Here is a 14,849-nt window from a genome sequence, read left to right on the forward strand (position 1 = left end):
GTCAATATTTTGAGGCCTCATGGGGGTTTGTCCAGCTGCAAAATGTTGCCTCACTAAGAATCTGCGTCATTTTGGATCAGCAGAGGGGGCTGCAGGGCCGCACTGGCATCGCAATATACCTGGGCAGTTATTGCCTCAGAACAGCAGAGGGCACTGCAATGCCAGGTTGTCCGACAGTTCCGAGGGCACCTGTCACACATTCTGTTGCCCGATAGTCACTGGTATGTTCCTCTGAGGACTGTGTCTTGGTGCAGCATCTGGCTTGTCCGAGCAAAAGAACCACAGCATGAGAAAGACAAACATGCACTCCCCAAAACTGCTAAAAGCACAGTGAGCCTGGAATGGTCACCTACACGAATCGATGGAGGTGTCAGACAGGGAGCCAAGCCACGACCACTGCACATGCCCAGTGGACATATTCCTCCAACAGTCTGCCTCATTTTACCGCTGCCTGTTTCAGAGCACCCTGTGGACCTCTGCGCCAGGGGACATCCTCAGAGCTGCTCCCTGCTCCCCCACTGTTACTTCACCAGAAACCTCATTCACGCATGCGGGCAGGATCTCCACTGCAGTCCCTGCAAAGTTACGGCAGGGGAGTGGGAGAAAATTCCAGGAGATTTCTGACCATAATCTCTCAGACATCCCGGGAGCTAGATGGTGATAAAACACAACAGGAAGAAATAACAAAATAAAAATAAATTAGAACTCAAAACAAAAACTGGAAACCGGAAACATAAACAGAAAATGTGGGAAATACTCAGGAGGTCAGTCATCACGGTGGAGGGAGATCAGACAGGTTTCTGGGATAAGGGGTTTTTCCTATGAGGAGAGATTGAGTAGATTGGACCTATATGGAGTTTAGAAACATGAGAATATCTCAACAAAAGAGATTGGGATCCACTGGTGCCACAGCACCCTCAGGTAAGTGAGGAAGTGGGATGACTGGGAATATGCGTGGGGAAAGTGGGGCAGGAAGTAGCAGTGGCTTGTGGGACCCTGCTGTGTGCAAATTGACTGCTGTGTTAACCTATAAAACATAGTGACTGCTAAAGTGTCCGAATTTGTACACAAGTTTTTTTTATTCTTCCATGGGATGTTGGCATGGCTGGCAAAGCCAGCATTTGTTGCCCATCCCTAATTGCCCTTGAACTGAGTGGCTTTCTAGGCTATTTCAGAGGGAAGTTGAGTCAACCACATTGCAGTGGGTCTGGAGTCACATGTAAACCAGACCAGGTAAGGATGACAGATTTCCCATTAGTGAACCAGATGGGTTTTTACAACAATTGATAATAATTTCATGGCACCATTACTGAGACAAGCTTTCACTTCATATTGTCATTAATTGATTGAACTTTTATTAATTAATTTAAAAATTCCACCAGCTGCCGTGGTGGGATTTGATCCCGTGTCCCCAGAGCATTAGCCTGGGCCTCTGAATTACTAAAATAAAAGCAAAATACTGCGGATGCTGGAAATCCGAAATAAAAACAAGAAATGCTGGAAATACTGGCAAATATTAGAAATGTCAAAGGTTATAAGCAAGTGAGGCGGGAGTGGGGCAAGAGATAACAAAGGAGAAGGTGTAGATTGGACAAGGCCACATAGCTGACCCAAAAGGTCATGGAGCAAAGGCAAACAGTATGTTAACGGTGAGTTGAAAGACAAAGCATTAGTACAGATAGGGTGTTAACGGACTGAAGATTGAACAGCAGCAAGTACAAACATGAAACAAAACAGTGGGTAAGCAAACTGAACAAACTAAGATGAAATGAAATAAACATACAAAAAAAATTGTAAAAAATGTAAAAAGGAAAAATAACTAAAAATAAAAGTAAAATGGGGGGCCCATCATGCTCTGAAATTATTGAACTCAATGTTCAATCCGGCAGGCTGTAGTGTGCCTAATCGGTAAATGAGATGCTGTTCCTTGAGCTTGCGTTGATGTTCACTGGAACTCTGCAGCAAGCCCAAGATAGAAATGTGTGCATGAGAGCAGGGGGGAGGGTTGAAATGGCAAGCAACCGGAGGCTCAGGGTCCTGCTTGCAGACTGAGCGGAGGTGTTCCGCAATGCGGTCACCCAGTCTGCGTTTGGTCTCCCCAGTGTAGAGGAGACCACATTGTGAGCAGTGAATACAGTTTACTACATTGAAAGCAATCCAAGTAAATCGCTGCTTCACCTGAAAGGAGTGTTTGGAGTCTGGGATAGTGAGGAGAGAGGAGGTAAATGGGCAGCTATTACACCTCCTGCGATTGCAGGGGAAGGTGCCATGGGAAGTGGACGAGGCGGTGGGGGTAATGGAGGAGTGGACCAGGGTGTCACGGAGGGAACGATCCCTTCAGAATGCTGACAGGGGAAGGGAGGGGAAGATGCGTTTGGTAGTGGCATCACGCTGGAGGTGGCGGAAATAGCGGAGGATGATCCTTTGGATATGAAGGCTGATGGGGTGGAAAGTGAGGACAAGGGGAACCCTGTCACGGTTCTGGGAGGGAGGGGAAGGGGTGAGGGTAGAGGTGCTGGAAATGGGCCGGACACGGTTGAGGGCCCTGTCAACCACAGTGGGGGAGAATCCTCGGTTGAGGAAAAAGGAGGTCATATCAGAAGCACCGTCATGGAAGGTAGCATCATCAGAGCAGATGCGTCGGAGACGGAGAAACTGGGAGAATGGAATGGAGTCCTTACAGGAGGTAGGGTGTGAAGAAGTGTAGTCGAGGTAGCTGTGGGAGTCAGTGGGTTTATAATGGATATTGGTAGACAACCTATCCCCAGAGATGGAGACAGAGAAGTCGAGGAAGGGAAGGGAAGTGTCAGGGATGGACCATGTAAGGGTGAGAGAAGGGTGGAAATTGGAAGCAAAGTTGATAAAGTTTTCCAGTTCAGGGCGGGAGCAGGAAACGGCACCGATACAGTCATCAATGTACTGGAAAAAGAGTTGGGGGAGGGGGCCTGAGTAGGACTGGAACAAAGAATGTTTTAGAATTTCTTTTGTATGTTTATTTCATTTCATCTTAGTTTGTTCAGTTTGCTTACCCACTGTTTTTTTTTCATGTTTGTACTTGCTGCTGTTCAATCTTCAGTCCGTTAACACCCTATCTGTACTAATGCTTTGTCTTTCAACCCACCGTTAACATACTGTTTGCCTTTACTCTATGACCTTTTGGTCAGCTATGTGGCCTTGTCCAATCTACACCTACTCCTTTGTTATCTCTTGCCCCACCCCCGCCTCACTTGCTTACAACCTTTGACATTTCTAATATTTGCCAGTTCCGAAGAAGGGTCACTGACCCGAAACGTTAACTCTGCTTCTCTTTCCACAGATGCTGCCAGACCTGCTGAGTATTTCCAGCATTTCTTGTTTTTATTACCTCTGAATTACTAGTCCTGTGACATTACCACTACACCACCACCTCCCCATTGGACCGTCCAATGTTCTGCTGTGAATTCCAGGAACATTTTGTTTAATTCAAAATCTTTCACATGAAACTTTGCCACATTCTTTCTGAGAGTCCAAATAAACTGTCAGACAGGGCAATACATTATCTATTTCATCTGGAATGTTCTCAAAGAAGAATCATGAAAAAGTGGTACGGTGAGTTGAGGTCAAGACTGGAACAGGAGAGGGCAGCAAGGCCAGAGTAACAGCAGCCAGCTGAATGAATTTGGAATGGCCAGGGTCCAATGCACAAAAGGAACAGCAGGACGAAGAGAGATAAGCGTGGAAGATAAAAGGACACTGTTCAGGACACACTAAGAAAAATATTTAAACATTATCTTAAGGTGATTAGGTCTGATTGCTTGAGGCACAATAAAATATTGACACCTATTTGGAAACAACTGTTCAAAGTTCCTGTCTATTAGTTAATAGATTTATGAGTTTCATTCATCTATTGAAGTAATTTATTGGTGGCAATTTAGTTAACGGTTTATGTTCAACGAACCTGAAGAGTTAAGAGTTCATCACCACTTATTTATTAATTAATTTCTGGATATATTTATCTATTGATCATCAGTATATAGTTTCGAACACACTAACAGTTATTCACTTATTTATGTTTACCCAAAGCAAGATATTAAATTCATAATCTTATCAATTAAGCCTTTCCAGGCAAGAAGGCACATGAGTATAATAAAAGCAAAATACTGCGGATGCTGGAAATCTGAAATAAAAACAAGAAGTGCTGGAAATACTCAGCAGGTCTGGCAGCATCTGTGGAGAGAGAAGCAGGCAAGAAGGTACATGAGGCCTCCTAAACTTGAGGCAATATTACAAGACAGCACAGTTGTGGGGGTTATTTGTGGCTTATTTTATAATAAATGTCTTTTTAAGAGAATTGTTTGTGAATTCGATCAGGTGGAGCAGATCTGGCAGTTCCAGATCTTTAATTTCTCAGCCAGGAAACAGGTTGTCATTTCTGATGAAACCTGAACTTTTTGCTCAATACTGTCAAATGGCTTTAATGACCCATTCCCCCATATTGTGAAATAGTGCCTCAGGTGAGTGCGGGACTCGGTTATCAGGTGCTGCAGAGTGAGAGAGAGAGAGAGAGAGAGAGAAAGAGAGCAGAATGTAACCCTTCCCACACCTCTTCCTAACAGGGACATGTCGTTTGAGCTACAACTTGCAAACTGGAGGGAGAGTTATTGATTGTGTTCCCCAGCCAGGTATGTGCAGATTTACCACTGGGAGTGGAAAATTCTTGACAGAGGGCTTTGTGTCTACTCAACCTCCCAGTGTCACTGAACACAACATCGCTCAATTCCCTCAGCATCACTCGACACTCCCAGCATCACTCAGCACAGTGTCAGTTGAAAAGCACCCTGCCCCATCACTAAATGAACTTAGACCAGAGGGTTTAATGCTAGTCGATCGTAGGATTTAGGCAGTTGTTGAAGCAGTACTAAACAAATTAGCAATCAACATGCAAATTTAGCTTTAAGTGGTAGAGATCTTCATAGAACTGGTCTCCCTGTATTTGTTGGATTAAGGTACTTGATTAATGAGACCTGTATTGCACAGCAGCACAGGGAATTTGTCACGAGAGCAATTATCATGTAAAGACATAATTCCTGAGTTTTCAATAAGGCAAGGCTGCTGGATAACAGAAAACTGTTGTCCATGTGGAACCAGGAGTGTGTTGAACCCTACACCTACCCATTCAATTCCACAGGGCTTACACATTGCCATTAAGGAGCCATGGCCTAAATGTTGCATTTGGGAATTAGATGTTAGGTGATTGTTGTAATGTTTTATTTATTTGACCCATGCACTATAATTGGTACCAATGGATTTTCCAATGGGAATACTCAGATCTACACTTTTTTTAGAAGACAAGGAAGACCAACAAAGCAATGCCAGGTAGATGTTCCTGATAAGAGGTGTCTTACCCACCTTCCCCCATCCCCACTCCCAATTTTCCCCCAACTGCTACCTGCATCTGCAAACAGAGGTGACAATTAGTACGTTTTATTCCCCAATGAACCTGAGATACTAGACCTGATGGCATCACTAAGATATATGAATGTCTGATTAACTGTGATAATGATGCCTTCACAGAAACAGCTCGATCACAGTATGTTCTGCTTTCAATGACACTGTTTGAAAGAAGATACACTGGTGTTACCAGCATCCAGCGTAGTCTGATTGGTTGTAACTGCCAAGGTGCTACTAACTTTATCTGCCAGCCATGGCACACCTTCCTGACAACAACCCTGGGAATGTATTTTCTAATGGGGCTAGTTCAGCAGAGAGGTGGATTCAGAGCTGTGCCATCTGCTGTAAGGATGGTACCATCTGTCACAAGGACACCTGTGGCTTCCATATTGTTTGCATTGCCACATCCAGTGACAGCAATGGGCAGCTGCATCTGAAAACCTGGTTCTGTCTTCTTGCAAGCATGGTGAGGTGCTAACCTATGGAGATGGTGGCATGGTGTGGCACAGAGGGCAATTCTCTTTGCAATCACCCCTCATACAACACCACCACAACTTCAGCAGCCACAAAACATGGGTTTGAGTTCTGGGTCTCACTGTTAACACCTGCCTGCTGGCTCTTAATCCCCTGTTCCTCCAGCCTCAGCCTTTTGGGCCTCTTCAACAGCTTTCAGAATTTTTTTGCCCTATTTTGAATCTCCACTTTAATTGTCTCTATCGCTTTAAATTTCACTTATACACCATTTTCCATTGAGTGTCAGCCATGACTCTGTTGGTAGCAATCTTGCCTCTGAGTCACAATGTTCAAGGTTAAGTCCCACTCCAAGGCTTGAGAATAAAAATCAAGACTGGCACTCCAATGCAGTACCGAGGGAGTGCTGCACTGTCAGAGGTGCTGTTTTTCAGATGAGACGTTAAACCGAGGCCCCATCTGCCTGCTCGACTGGATGTAAAAGATCCCATGGCTCTATTTCGAAGAAGAGCAGGGGAGTTATCCCCAGTGTCCTGGACAATACTAACCCTCAATCAACATCACAAAAACTGATTAGCTGGTCATTATCACATTGCTGTTTGTGGGAGTTTGCTGTGCGCAAATTGGCTGCCGTGATTCCTACATTACAAATGACTGTAAAGCACTTTGAGAAGTCCAGTGCTATATAAATGCAAGTCTTTCTTTTCTTTTTCTACCCACCCTCCCACTGAATCTGGCCTGGTGCTGGGAGTAATTATGCAAATGAGCTTTCCCCACCAAATAAATTGATATTAGTATTGGCATTCCAGCAGAATTGACACCAGTTCTTAACTGTTTAAAACTGACCTACACCAGCACAGAAAATCAGCTTCATTGTCTTTATGAGAGGAAACAAAGAATGGGGAAGAAGAACCACATAATACCGATGCTGAACAGCCTCACCAGCACCCTGTGCTGTTCTCTGATTGGTTGTCAGTGTGCTATTTCCATGCTTCTTTGGACTAAATCAGGGGTTCCCAAATTGTGGTACATGTCCCCCTGGGGGCACATGGGAGAAATTGTTGAAAGGTGGATTTAAGGTCCAATGCAAACATTTAAACATTTTTGTGTGTGAGGAAAAAAGTTAGGGTGCGTCCCGGTGTATGCTTGCTCTGCCTGTTGTGCTTTTCCCAAATGCAAGGACGTATGGGCATGGGCCAGGAATGTGCTCCGGGATCCTGCCACCACTGATTGGTGCAAAGGAGCTAGACAGAGGCAGCGAGACTGGATGGTTTCTGGTATTACATACAGCGGGATGGGAGACTCTTCCGAAAACTTCATCAAGTTAGGCAAGAAGTCCGCAGGGATTCTATACCTTTTTCAAAAAAAAACTAACTCTTTATCACAGAATCAGAAAATCTACACATCATTTTAACACCCCATTAATGTAATGTATCATCTACATTTTATATAAATGTGTGCATGATGGTACCAATGTTTAAAGCAATATGGTCTTGATTTTTTTTAAAAATCCAGTTGATTTGTGTGCAGATACAACGCAATAACTTGAATAACAAATTAAAACAAAAATTTGCATTCATATAGTGCTGTTAACATAAAGGAAAATGTCCTAAGGGACTTTGTAAATTGAAGTTGACAGGAAATGGGCTGCAAGTCTTGAAGTGAGTGATTAGTAGGGGATGACCAAAACCTGGCCAACGAGATGGGTTTTGAGTAGATGTTTAAAAGAGCAGAGACTGATGGACATGCAGAGGTGGTGAGGGGGAGAGTGGAGCCAATTCCACCAAAGGATCCAGCACTGGTGAGGTAACAGGAGGGAGGTATATAAAAAAAATCAGAGAATGAAGGGTGCCATGGAAGATAATGCTAAACTTGGAGATGTAGGGTGCAGTAAGGCCTTGAAGGAATTTGATAAGAATAAGTAGTTCAGATTTATTGTGTTGTGGGCCAGGGGCCAGCGTAGGTCAATGATGGGTGAATGGGATTTAGTCCAGAACAAGATCAAATTTGCTGTGTTTTGGACAAGTGGGAGTTTGTGCAGAATGGGAGGGGATTGAAATAATCAAATCTAGAAGTGACAAAGAATGGATAAGTTATTCAGCGGCAGAAGGATGGCAATGCTGTACAGGTGGACACAGGTGGTGATGGTTAGGATATGTGGTGTAAAACTCAGGTCAGTATCAAATGGAACGCCGAGAATTCACACAGTTTGTTTCGGTCCGGGTGAATGGCTGGGAAGGGGTTTGAAATCAGTGCTTGGAGAAACTTGGGTTAATAAGGGACAGCTAACATGGATTTGTTAAAGGCAAATCATGTCTGACTCACCTGATTTGATTCTTTGATGAAGTAACAGAGAAGGTATGAAGGTAGTGCAATTGATGTTGTACATATAGACTTCAAAATGCAATTGATAAAGTACCCCATAACAGAACTATTCATAAAATAGAAGCACTTGTGATTAAAGGGATGGTGGTAACTTGGGTATGAAATTGGCTAAGGAATAGGAGCCAGAGAGTGGTGAATGGATGTTTTTCTGACTGGGTTTGGTATTGAGATCATTGCTTTTCTTGTTATTGTTAAGACTGAGGTGGGAGGAGTGCACTGTTTTTTCTAGTTCCACTTCTCCACAGGTCACAACATATATTGAAATGTTTACCCAGGTACCGATATGGTCAATCATAGACTCTATTTGTATCCCAGAATGAAATACACCAACCAGGTTTCTTTAATAAACAATAAAATTATCAATTTATTATAAAACAAGACATAACCAGTAATGAAGCAAAACATTAACACACAGATTGAAATATGAAAGTTCCCTTTTACCTTAGTCTTTCACACACATAGACACACAAGCACATATACACCGGTTAACTGGAAAAAATAAAGATTTTCTGTTTAGAGCTCTGTTACAAAAAAAGACAATAAAAGAATACTTTGGCCAAGTACTTGCTAATTCTTGAAGAAAAAGAGAAGATATGGAAAGACGTCAGTTGTCCTTTCTTTGGTTTGGCATCCCAAATTTGCATAGATAGCTGTCACTGGGATCTTTCTCTGGAGCAATTTGGTCAGGAGGCATTGAGGATTTATCCAGCAAGTTTTTCCAGCGTCCCAGGAAAAATGCGGCTATCGGGGTTTCAGGCAGGTCTTTCAGGAGAAATGTAGCATCAATTTCTCTATTTCTTGCACTCACTTCTAAGAGCTTCTCAAAAAAATGAAAAAACTGGAAGGCTTTTCAAAGAGATGGGAAAGGCCAGGCTGGGGTTTTCTCCTTCAGGTTGATTGTTTAAAACTCCAACTGACTGTCCAAAGCGAAACCAAAAACAATCTCACGAGTCAATTCTCCTGTCCCCTATAAATCCTGACTTGTCACTTCCCTTGTTGGCTAATTATATGAAGACAGGTGACTTCCAGTAAAGGCTGTTTACAAACCAAGTCCAAAAGACCTTACAATTACCTCTTTTTAAAAAAAAAGTCCAGCGTCTATGGAATCTTTTATTCAGTTTTAAAACACAAGTCCTCAAAATTTAACAAAAAATGGAAATGCTTTTGTAACATTATATAGAAGTGATCTGGACTTTGAGATGGCCTCCTTCTGTGCTGTAAGATTCTATGATTCTAAAGGAGCAGAGTTATGGCTTCCAGTTTCATTTTTATCTGTCCCCACAGCTCAGCATACAGTGATAACAGGCAGTGAGAGAGTATTTCCATAGTCATACTATTGACAATAATTCAAAAAACTGTGACTGAAATAAGTTAAAGAGGAGGGTTGGTCTAGGAGTGTGGTGGCGGTGGTGGGGGTGGGATACAGGGGAGAGCGGGTGCAGGTGCAGAGGATTATTAGATGTTTTGTTCACCCAACTGTGTGCACAGGAATTTGGCATTATATTTCAGTTTCCAATTTACTGAGCAACCTTTGGCTCAAAGTATCTCCTATCACTCCAAATATTATGCGCCTATGCTCCAACAAACAACCTCATCCAATACATTAGGGGCGGGTAGTACTATTAGTAGAAACATAGAAAGTAGGAGCAGGAGTAGGCCATTCGGCCCTTCGAGCCTGCTCCTCCATTCATTATGATCATGGCTGATCATCCAACTCAGTAACCTGTTCCCACTTTTGCCCCATATCCTTTGATCCCTTTAAACCCAAGAGTGATATCTAATTCTTTCTTGAAAACATACAATGTTTTGGCCTCATTAAGGCATTATTAAAGTTGTATATGTGTATTCTATTTTATACAATGCTTCGGCATTAAAGGAGTTCAAATATTAAACCTGTATGTTTGTAGGATACACGTGCAGTTGATAGATCTGGAAGAGGGTATGCAAGAAGTCTGGGAACTTCTGGACTAGATGATTAATGAGAGCTGGGGGCTGTAATTCCACAGTGCAACCTTCACAGAATTTCAGGCACCTAATGTTTTGCTGTCAGATGTAAAGTTTCACCCAGAGCCTGGTATTTATGGATCAACAGAACTCAGGCTCTCACCTGAACTGAACAGTCAGGCTTTTGTTCACAAACAACCACTTTCAGAATCTTCATAGCTGATCTTATCTTAATGATACTGAGTTGTACATTCTGGCAAACAGCCATTCTGGCAAACAGCCATTACCAGCAGCAATCCTTACCTCTATTCTGTGTTTTTATTCAGTTTGGTTATGTGGGTGCTGCTGGCAAGACTGGCATTTATTCCCATCCCTGAGAAGCCGCCTTCCTGAACTGCTGTAGTGTAGAGGTTTGATATGACTGAGCGATGTCAGGGACAGGCAGCATGTAGATGAGAAATAGGAGAGTCCTTGGGGGCTGCCATCCACCTTCCTCTCAACAAATGTGAGGAGCTCACGGACTTCTTTGCCACTAAGATTAACACCATCCGCTCGGCTGCCTCTGCCACTTCCCTCTCTTTCTTTAGCCCATTGGGACAAACCTCCTCAAAGGTTCTCCCTGCCCTAGCCCTGAACTTGCATCTTTCTCTAATTTCTCTCCTATCTCCCCTCAGGACCTTTCTGAGTTCATCTTATCCATGAGACCCACTTCCTGCTTCTTTGACCCTATTCCCGCTAAACTGCTGACCATCCAACTTTCCTTCCTGGCTCCTGTGGTAGCTAATATTGCTAACGGTTCGTGCTCCTCTGATACTGTGCCCCTCCTTTTCAAATTTGCCATCACCACTCCTCTCCTCAAAACCCAACCCTTGGCCCGTCTGTCCCTGCAAACTGCTGCTCCCTCTCCAACCTCCCTTTCCTTGAATGTGCTGTTGCCTCCCAAATCCATGCACATTTTTCCCGGTACTCCATGTTCGAATTCCTCTTCAGGTTTCCACCCATGCCTCAGTACCAAAACAGCTCTTACCAAAATCACAAATAACATCTATGTGACTGTGACTGTGGCAACAGTTCCTACTTGTCCTTCTGAAGCGGTCTGCAGTGTTTGACACAGTTGACCACACTATCCTCCTCCAACACCTCTCCCCCGTTGTCCAGCTTGTTGGGACTGCCCTCACCTGTTTCCATTCTGTAATCATAGCCAGTGAATCACCTGAAATGGCTTCTCTTCCCACTCCTGCACAGTTACCTCTGGTGTCGCCAAGGATCTATCCTTGGTCCTCTCCTATTTTTCATCTACACGCTGCCCCTCAGCGACATCATCTGAAAACACATCAGGTTCGACACATACGCTGGCAACACCCAGCGCTACCTCACCACCACCTCTCTTGACTCCTCCACTGTCTCTAAATTGTCAGACTGCTTGACTGACATCCAGTACTGGATAAGCAGATATTTTTTCTAATTAAATATTGGGAAGACAGAAGCCAATGTCTTCAAACCCTAGCAAAAACTCCATTCCCGAACCATTGACTCCATCCCTCTCCCTGGCAACTGTCAGAGGCTGAATCAGACTGTTCATAACCATAGCGTCATACTTGACCCTGAAATGTGTTTCGGACCACGTATCTGTGCCATCACTAAGACCGTCTACTTCCACCTCTGGTACAGCTATACAGCAAAGATTCACTAGATTGGTTCCTGGGATGAGAGGGTTGTCCTGTGATGACAGGTTGAGTAAATTGGGCCTATACTCTCTGGAGTTTAGAAGAATAAGGGGTGAGCTCATTGAAACATACAAGACTCTGAAAGGGCTTGACAGGGTAGATACTGAGAGGTTGTTTCTCCTAGTTGGGGAATGTGGAACACGGGGGCACAGTCTCAGGATAAAGGGGCTGATCATTTAGGACTGAGATGAGAAAATTCTTCAGTCAGATGGTTGTAAATCTTTGGAATTCTCTACCCCAGAGGGTTGTGGATGCTCCAATGTTGAATATATTTAAGGCTGAGATAGACCGATTTTTGATCTCTCAGGGAATCAAGGGATATAGGGAGCAGGCAGGAAAGTGGAGTTGAGGTAAAAGCTCAGCCACGATCATATTGAATGGTGGAGCAGGCTCGAGGGGCCGTATGATCCACTCCTGCTCTTATTTCTCACTTCTTATCATCCAACTCCCCCTCCTGCTCACCTCTTCTGCTGCTGAAACCCTCACCCGTGCCTTTGTTACTCTAGATTTGACTATTCCAATCATTCCTGGCCATCTTCAAACCTTCTACCCTCCATAAGCATAAGCTCATCCAAAACTCTGGTGCCTGTATCCTAATTTGTACCAAGTCTCTTTCACCCATCAGTCCTGTGCTTGCTGATCTACATTGGCTGCTGGTTAAGCCACGCCTTGATTTTAAAAATTCTTATCCATGTTTTCAAATCACTCCATCACCCCCATACCTATCTCTGTAACCTCATCCAGCCTACAACCCTTCACGATATCTGCACACATCCAATTCGGTACTCTTGTGCATTCCCGATTTTATTCATACCACCATCAGCAGCTGAGCCTTCAGCTGCCGAGGACCTATGTTCTGGAATTCTGTCCCTGAATTTCTCCTCCTTTCTTATCCTTTAAGCTGCTCCTTAAAAACAGCCTCTTTGACCAAGCTTTTGCACATCTGCCCTAATTTCCCCTTATGTGGCTCAGTGTCAAATTTTGTTTGATAACACTCCTATGAAGTTCCTTAAGACAGTTTATTACATTAAACTTGCTATATAAATGCAAGTTGTAATGTAGGAAATGCAGCAGCCATTATGTGCACAGCAAGCTCCCACAAACAGCAATCTGATAATGATCAGATAATCCATTCTGTGATGTTGATTAAGGGATAAATATTGGTCAGGACACTGGGGATAACTCCCCTCCTCTTCTTCAAAGTAGTTTTATGGGTTCTTTTACATTCGCCTGAGAGGGCAGACGGAGCCTCGGTTTGATGTCTCATCTGAAAGATGGCACCTCTGACAGTGCAGCACTCCCTCAGTACTGCACAAGAGTGACTGTCTTGATTTTTGTGCTCAAGTCTCTGGAGTGGGACCAACTAAGCCAAGGCTGACACTCGGTGGGAACAGTTTCCCTCTATCCACTCCCTCTAGGTCCCTCATGATTTTGAACACGTCTATTAAATCTCCTCTTAACCTCCTCTTCTCTAAGCAGAACAAACCCAGCTTCTCCCTCCCATTCTTGTAAGGCCAAACAGGGTTACAGGCCTCCTCCCTACCTCAGGACAGGTGTACTATGCTTTGTTTATAAATCTTTCTCCCCCTACTCACACACCCATTGAAGACATGTGTGTCCCAGCAGCATAACACATAATCACCAAGAAATTACACCAGAATTGTGCCTGTTAGTGGCAATTTGGTTTTTGACCAGATGTACTGGACAGTATTCAGTGTAATGCATAAATATTCAAAGTTCTGTCAAGGGTGCCAGGTGTGTGGCCGCAGAACAACCCAAAAGTTATCGTGCAGGCTATGCAAAAGTTGGCCTCTTTAAATTATCGCGTGTGCACAACCACACAAAGAATTAAGGGCTGGGCACTTTTAAAAAATCAGCCATGCACCCCCCCCCCCCAAAAGATTAGAGGGAATATTGGCTACAATAATATAAAATGGGCTCTCTTACATTTCCTCTACATAAAAAGCAGATAGTGGAAAGGCAATGGATGGGAACGGAACTGATTTTTAAAAAGTTTAAGATATCCTTAATGCAAATAGGGGAAAGTTGACAGACTGGGAAAAATTCAGATTCTAGGCAGAGGTAACAGCAATGCTGAGCTATTGGGAATAAAATGGTAATCTAGGGCTGAGGACAGGCAGTGGTAATGTAGGAAATAGCAAGATGCAGCAGTACTGCAGGGTTGGTGAGAGGAAACAGTAATGGAGGGCTGGGTAGAACCTGCAGTAATCTAAGGCTGGAGAGAGCCAGCAGTGTTGAAATATAGGCTGAAATTACAATAGTCCTTTCTTACTACACTTTCAATGTAATGAATTGTTTTGACAAGCCAAAAACTTTATACGCAGCTCATTATTGATTTATCAGATTTTCTAGTCTGTCAGCATTTGCTAATTTTCTAGGTTGGTGTGAATGGAGACAGGAGAGCGTACTGGATGCAGTTTGGAGAAAACAATCGTAATTTATTGAAGCATAGAAACAATTTCAACCATGTACATAATCAGGTCTATTTCAGCAGCTGTACTCTGCATGTAGCTATGTTAAACAATCAGAATCAATCAAATATTGTGATACAGAAACTAGACAAGGTTACCAAGATTATATGTCACTTGCTACCTACAGGCTGGGGCTTTGGTTTACACTGCAGCTTATTGAAAGCTGCAGCAGGAAATGCTGGACCGACTCCTGGAAAACGAATGGAAAGGCTGAGTCGGTAATTGTTGTCGTGGTTGTAGTCATGAAGATGCTCCTCTCGGGAAGCCCTCTCAGACACTGAGGCAGATGACATCCCCACAAATCGAAATACAACCAATTAAAAACCTGAAATATTGTGGGGGCTACTTTCAGCATGTTCAGGCACTAATGGTCCTTGAAGGTGGCCAAGGTGGGGGTCTT

Source organism: Heterodontus francisci, chromosome 36 (genome assembly GCF_036365525.1).
Source record: "Heterodontus francisci isolate sHetFra1 chromosome 36, sHetFra1.hap1, whole genome shotgun sequence".
Lineage (NCBI taxonomy): Eukaryota > Metazoa > Chordata > Chondrichthyes > Heterodontiformes > Heterodontidae > Heterodontus > Heterodontus francisci.